Source organism: Strongylocentrotus purpuratus, unplaced genomic scaffold (assembly GCF_000002235.5).
Source record: "Strongylocentrotus purpuratus isolate Spur 01 unplaced genomic scaffold, Spur_5.0 spur5_scaffold_8, whole genome shotgun sequence".
Lineage (NCBI taxonomy): Eukaryota > Metazoa > Echinodermata > Echinoidea > Camarodonta > Strongylocentrotidae > Strongylocentrotus > Strongylocentrotus purpuratus.
In genome coordinates this window covers 12,991,159-12,997,217 of record NW_022145614.1, presented here as the reverse complement: position 1 = coordinate 12,997,217, position 6,059 = coordinate 12,991,159, and positions in this window count along the sequence as shown.

Here is a 6,059-nt window from a genome sequence, read left to right as displayed (position 1 = left end):
AGTTTCATAAACATCATTATTAGTTTCATTATCATCTTCAAAATTATTATTATTCGTAGTCGCATTATTAATATCAATATTACTGAGTGTTTGGCGTCACCTGTCCCTAGGGTGGGGAAAACGAAATTCATCACTGTTAACCCTCGGGTCTCTCCCATAGGTAAAAGAGATATTTGCCAATGAATATCGTATAATTTATTATAATATACTTTAGTGGTGGTGGTGGTGGTGGTGGTGATGGTTATTTTACATGACTGCTAAGATGTTAGTAAGCAACCGGAGGACCGACGGGTTTAGGTCCTCTCGAAAGACCTGATAATGAGGACTAATGCCTTATACAATGATGTGAACTTGAACTTGAAGAAAGAACGAGGGCTGAGCGTGAGACTAAGGAGGGAGGAGGGAGGACTGACTCCTTGAGGAGTATGAAGTGGGGTTCGCTTTGATGATCAGTGTGGGAACCATCGGAGGGGTATATGATGGGAGAGTGGAGGGGTGGCCGTGGGAGGGGACTGGTATACAAAACAAGCTGTGGGAATCTTCTTTTGATAGCTTGCGTCTTCTAGGCCTTTGTGTTATGATATTGTTGTCATCGAGATTCCACGATGAGGGGGACCGATGGATAGATAGCAACAACACGCTTGTAAAGCTTATTCTCTTTCCCCTCCCCCCCTCTCTCTCTCTCTCTCTCTCTCATTATCTCTCTATCGAATTGTGTTATCTCTTTGAGTCTCCTTCTCTGACCTCTTCTGTTTTTACCCGTCTTGATTTTATTTCTCTCACTTTTTTCCTTTTTCTTAATATATATCTTAATATATATCTTAATATATTTCTTAATATATTGTTCGTAATTCTACATTTTATTCTACTTTTCCAATACATCTCTCCCCCTTCTTGTTACCAATTTTCTCGTGTCTTGACTCTCTTTTCTTACCTCCACATCTTTTCCACTTTTTAAAGAAAACATTCATAATATAACAAATCTCTTTGTTCTTCCTTTGTAATTATATAAGCTATATCGTTCCTTATTCATATGTTTTACTTATAATTCTTTTCAAAGCATCTCTCTCTCTCTCTCTCTTATTTTATTTAGCTCATCCTTCATGTCCGTATATTCTCTATTTATGGTTTACACCCATACCTACTCCATCTCTCCAATTCCCCTCTCTCTCTCTCTCTCTCTCTCTTTCGCTCTCTCTCTCTCTCTCTCTCTCTCTCTCTCTCCATATTTTGATCCTTCGAATCAGGTGACCCTCTTATATTATGGGAGTGTTTTGTGATTATCCGCGTGTACTCCAGGAATTTACAACCGATGCCAATAATAATGCCATAACCACCGCCATCAAAGTCAAGTTAATAGAATGACAATTTTACGCGCTAAGATGAAATACGTTTTGATAGAATAAAGACGAGGCGATGAGAAAATATTTCCAAGCTCTGGCCAGACCGCAGAGAGATTATTGGGTTATTGTGGTCGGCATTTTGTGAAAACGCTTTCCTTCGTAACCTTCATAAAAATATGATTTCAAATTCATGCACACGTGGAAGTAAACGCTGTCAGAGTTTTTGTTAGTTTGTTTGTTCTGTTTTGTTATTTTGCTCACGAAAAAGAACCATGTCAACGCATTTGATTTCTTTGTAGGCGTATGCAAGAAGACAGATAACAATAATTACGATAAAAGGCGAAGGGCAAACATTTTCTGTTTATAATCTGTACGATATGTTTTAAATTTCAATCGTAATGTGTTTTTTATATTAAGGGAAAGTGGTTATTTTACCTGACTGCTAAGAAAGCATAAATGCTTGTAAGTAAGCAATCAGGCGGCCGACGGTTTTAGGTTCTCTCCGAGGGACCTGGTAATGAGGATTAATGCCTTACCAAAGGGCACTAGCGCATCGCCTTGGTTTCGAACCCAGGTCACCGGATTACGAGACCACTGCTCTACCGACTGAGCTATCGCGCATCCTTATCTTTCAATAAGACCTTTATTTTTCAATTCGGAAGAGAAATTATTTAGTTTGAGTCAGCTACTAGAAAATATCAAAATGAGTAATGATAAAATGACTATATTAACATGTGCACTGCATTTTTAACATGTGTTAGATATTGTAAAAAAAAATAAGAATTTCTCCCTCTTTTCATCTGCTCATTCGCACGTTCCACTTCTTTTGGTTTTTTTCTTCGTCGCCAATAGCTGACAATGTCACTTTTATGCCTCAATTGATTTTAATCTCGCATAACATCCGGCCGTGACAAACATTAATTCACCATTACAGACTCACAGACCTCTTTTCCCCCTATTTGTCTTTCTCTTAGTAAACTACGACAAATTCACGGATGACGTGCAACCGGTCAAAACAACGGTCATCAATGATGTACAGTTTGTTTTCCTATCGGTTACAAGGGTGTGAAAAATGACCACTTTTTGCGAAATCAAATCCCCTTCTAAGCACCCGATCAGTTCCCTAGACGAAATATCCCAAAATGCGCCTCAATCGGCAACTGAAACAAACTTCCAGTTTGGGGGATGGATGCCGCTTTTTGGAGAATAAGACACGAAGATTTGTAATAAATCTCTGAAAAGTGTGAACTGTTATATACCGATGTCTGGTGCAGGGCTTTCGGATGTCTGAATTTTGGGGGCCGTCTCCACTGGAAGCAGTTTACTTGTAAAGTTGGCATCTTCATTTTGTATGTAAGACACTATTCATTTACGGCACTGTGTTAAACTTTCAACATTATCATCAACGTACAACAGTACAGAATATTCTCCAAATCAATTAGTTTGTCCCTGTGCAATTTTTAAAGCCTAACACATTGGTTTTTAATGAATAATAGCCGAGTTAGAATTAAAGAAAATACCATAACATTATATTACAGTATATTGTCATCATCGTGGAAAGGAGAAATGAAGAAATAAATTAGCGTATTCATTGACCACATCGACAGAAAACGGCGATATAAATTGACTTTCAATTGCGAAATGTACAGTCTTGTGGCATGATTTGGGGAAGCGGGAAAAGAAAATCACTGCCTTGAAAATGCACGCAACTAATGTATGGGGAGGATAAGACAAAAAAATCAGCAGTTGGAACTATCTTCAAGGTGTCGAAAGTTTTCAAGAATGGATAGTCGAGTCGTGATGTAGTTTAGTCTGTAATTTATCTGATTCCCCCAGCGTCTCAGACACCAGGGTCCATCTGTTATATCATTCAATGCTAGACGAGCTCAGACTTTTTCTTCCTCCCTTTTTCTCTTCTTTGCCCATGCCCCAACCCATCCCTCTCTCACAGTCGGGTCCTTTCTGCTTCTGTTCTTTTGAAGTCTATAAGCTTCTTTCCATCTTTTGGGGATCTGGATCAAGATAATTTTTACAAGGAGGCGGCTTGTTACATCTCACGCGTGGCTTGAGACGCATTAAATTCAGTGTTAAGGTCGATGTTAATGAGAGGGGAAAAGGCGATGGGCGATGAGTACACTAGGGAGACGAAGGGGGGGGGGGCGGCGGCAGTGGTTTTCTTTCAGTTTTGAAGTCGGCCAACGGAGTTTTTAAATGTTCTGGCTTTATTTCGTATTTTGTTAAATGTAAAAGTGGTTTATTCGGGTTCAGACTTCAGTTGACAATGAAATGGGTGATGAAAAAAAAATCGGACTCGAGTGTGTAATATACCAGTCGAAAAATGGTTTCTTTGAGTTCAAAATTCAGTAGAAGGAGATTTTAAATATATGGCACAAGTTTGCAATATTCCAACTGTGAACAGAAAAGTACGGAGAGAGAGAGAGAGAGAGAGATACAGAGAGACAATAGAAGAGAAAGAAAGAGAGGAAGAAGGAGAAATATAGAGATGAGCGAGAAAGGGAAGAGTAGAGTTGAGACAAGTGATATCCCAGCCAATATTACAAAACCGACATGAGATCAAAAACAGACCGACATCATACCGAACATAAACCGAGAACAGACCGACATCAGACCGAGCACAAACCGAGAACAGACCGACATCAGACCGAGCACAAACCGAAAACTAACCGACATCAGACCGAACACAAACCGAAAACAAACCGAAAACAGACCGACATCAGACCGAACACAAACCGAAACCTGACCGACATCAGACCGAACACAAACCGACAAAAGACCAAAAACAGACCGACATCAGGCCAAACACAAACCGAAAACAGACCGATATCAGACCGAACACAAACCGACAAAAGACCGAAAACAGACCGACATCAGACCGAACACAAACCGAAAACAGACCGACATCAGACCGAACACAAACCGAAAACAGACCGACATCAGACCGAACACAAACCGACAAAAGACCGAAAACAGACCGACATCAGACCGACATCAGACCGAACACAAACCGAAAACAGACCGAAAACAGACCGAACACAAACCAAAGACAGGCCGAAAACGAACCGAACGAGAAAAATAAATATATTGGTCCTTATTCCCGGATAGCCAAGATATCACTCAGTTTGGCGGTGTGGCTGAGGTATAAGGTATACGCATTTTTGGGAGTGTATCCCAACTCCTAGCTTTGAGCTGTAAGCTTCGTTCTCTCGACAGGTCTTTCTAGGCACCAACTACCGCAACCACTAGTTGCATGTCGTGGTATAAGGGTTGAGGGTTCGAACCACAACTCAGCACTTACATCCTTTGACAAGACATTAATCCACATTTGCCACACCACACCACCCGCTCAGAGATCGATGGGTACCCGGCAATTGCTGGGGTATAATAATGATTGCAGAGGGCCCTCACGAAGAACAGCATAGCTGGTGATTAGGCTTTCATATATTGTAGGTTGTTTTCCTTTATAGCATTATATACAGCCGATATATTATTTATATATACATGTACTATTGGTTATTAAATGTAAAAGCGGTTGATAATATGATTAACATTGTGCCTAGCGTCCAAGAAATGCGCAAGAATTGTAACCGAACGATAAGGCTTTGTCCTATATAACAGGTGGAAATATCTTATTTATTCCGACAATATAAATCATATCTTTGGATTAAAATTTTAAAAAATGGTCTAGGAAAATCCTTACAGGTCTGCTTCTCAGATATAAAAAACAACAATAAAAGATACAACTGAAATTAAGGATAATAAACATATACACGAAGTTTTAAAACGGTAAATATATTTCATAGCTCTGAATAAAATGAGAGTTAATCTAGTTATGTTAAGTTATAGATAGGGATTTTTCCTTTTCTAAAGAGCTGTATTTGAGTTATTTCTACATAAAAACACAAATATTAATATCTCGGGAATATGAAGGATATCGAGGAAATGGGTCGGTGATGCTGCATTAAATACGTTCTGGAACAGCTGTTTGTTACGATCAAACATTTGTCATTTTTCTCCATCGACAATGACCTTGATTCCACATCCATTGCGTCCCCCAAACAGTTACCAAGAGTAGGAACGTAGTTTCTCATGTCAGGGCAACTAACCATATGAATTATGATTTGAGAGTTGTAACCCTGACCTTCATAATTATAATTCATATATATTCATTTCGAACAGGGCACACGTATGATTTATCATGTAGAGCTACAGAATGGGCGCTATTAAAAGACGACGTGTATTTTTAGAGACATATTTATTGCAAATGCAACAATGTTCTTCATGTTAACATTTGTGCAACTTTCACATCAAGCACCCCCCCCCCCCTATCCTCCTCCTCTCTCTCCACACTAGTTCCTCCGCATTTTATGAGAGACGCGAGAAGATGTTTTGAAATGCCCTTATTTGGAGAGCAAAGAATGAATGGGTTTGGGACATAACATTTTTATGATTTGTTGAGGATTGACAAGGAGGGGTGATGGAGGTTTGGTGAGGATGAGAGATGAAACTTGCTTTTGTGATAACACGTGTCTGTGAAGATGGAATTCGATGGTTGTATAGGAGCGAGATACAGCGCCAAGGTTTGGGTGTAACGGCAGGAGGTGAAGTGTTAACAAGTGGTAGCAATGTGGTTCATTGGTCAAGACTCGTGACTCTTACACGAGAGTCCTGGCTTCGATCCACACTACTTGATTGTTA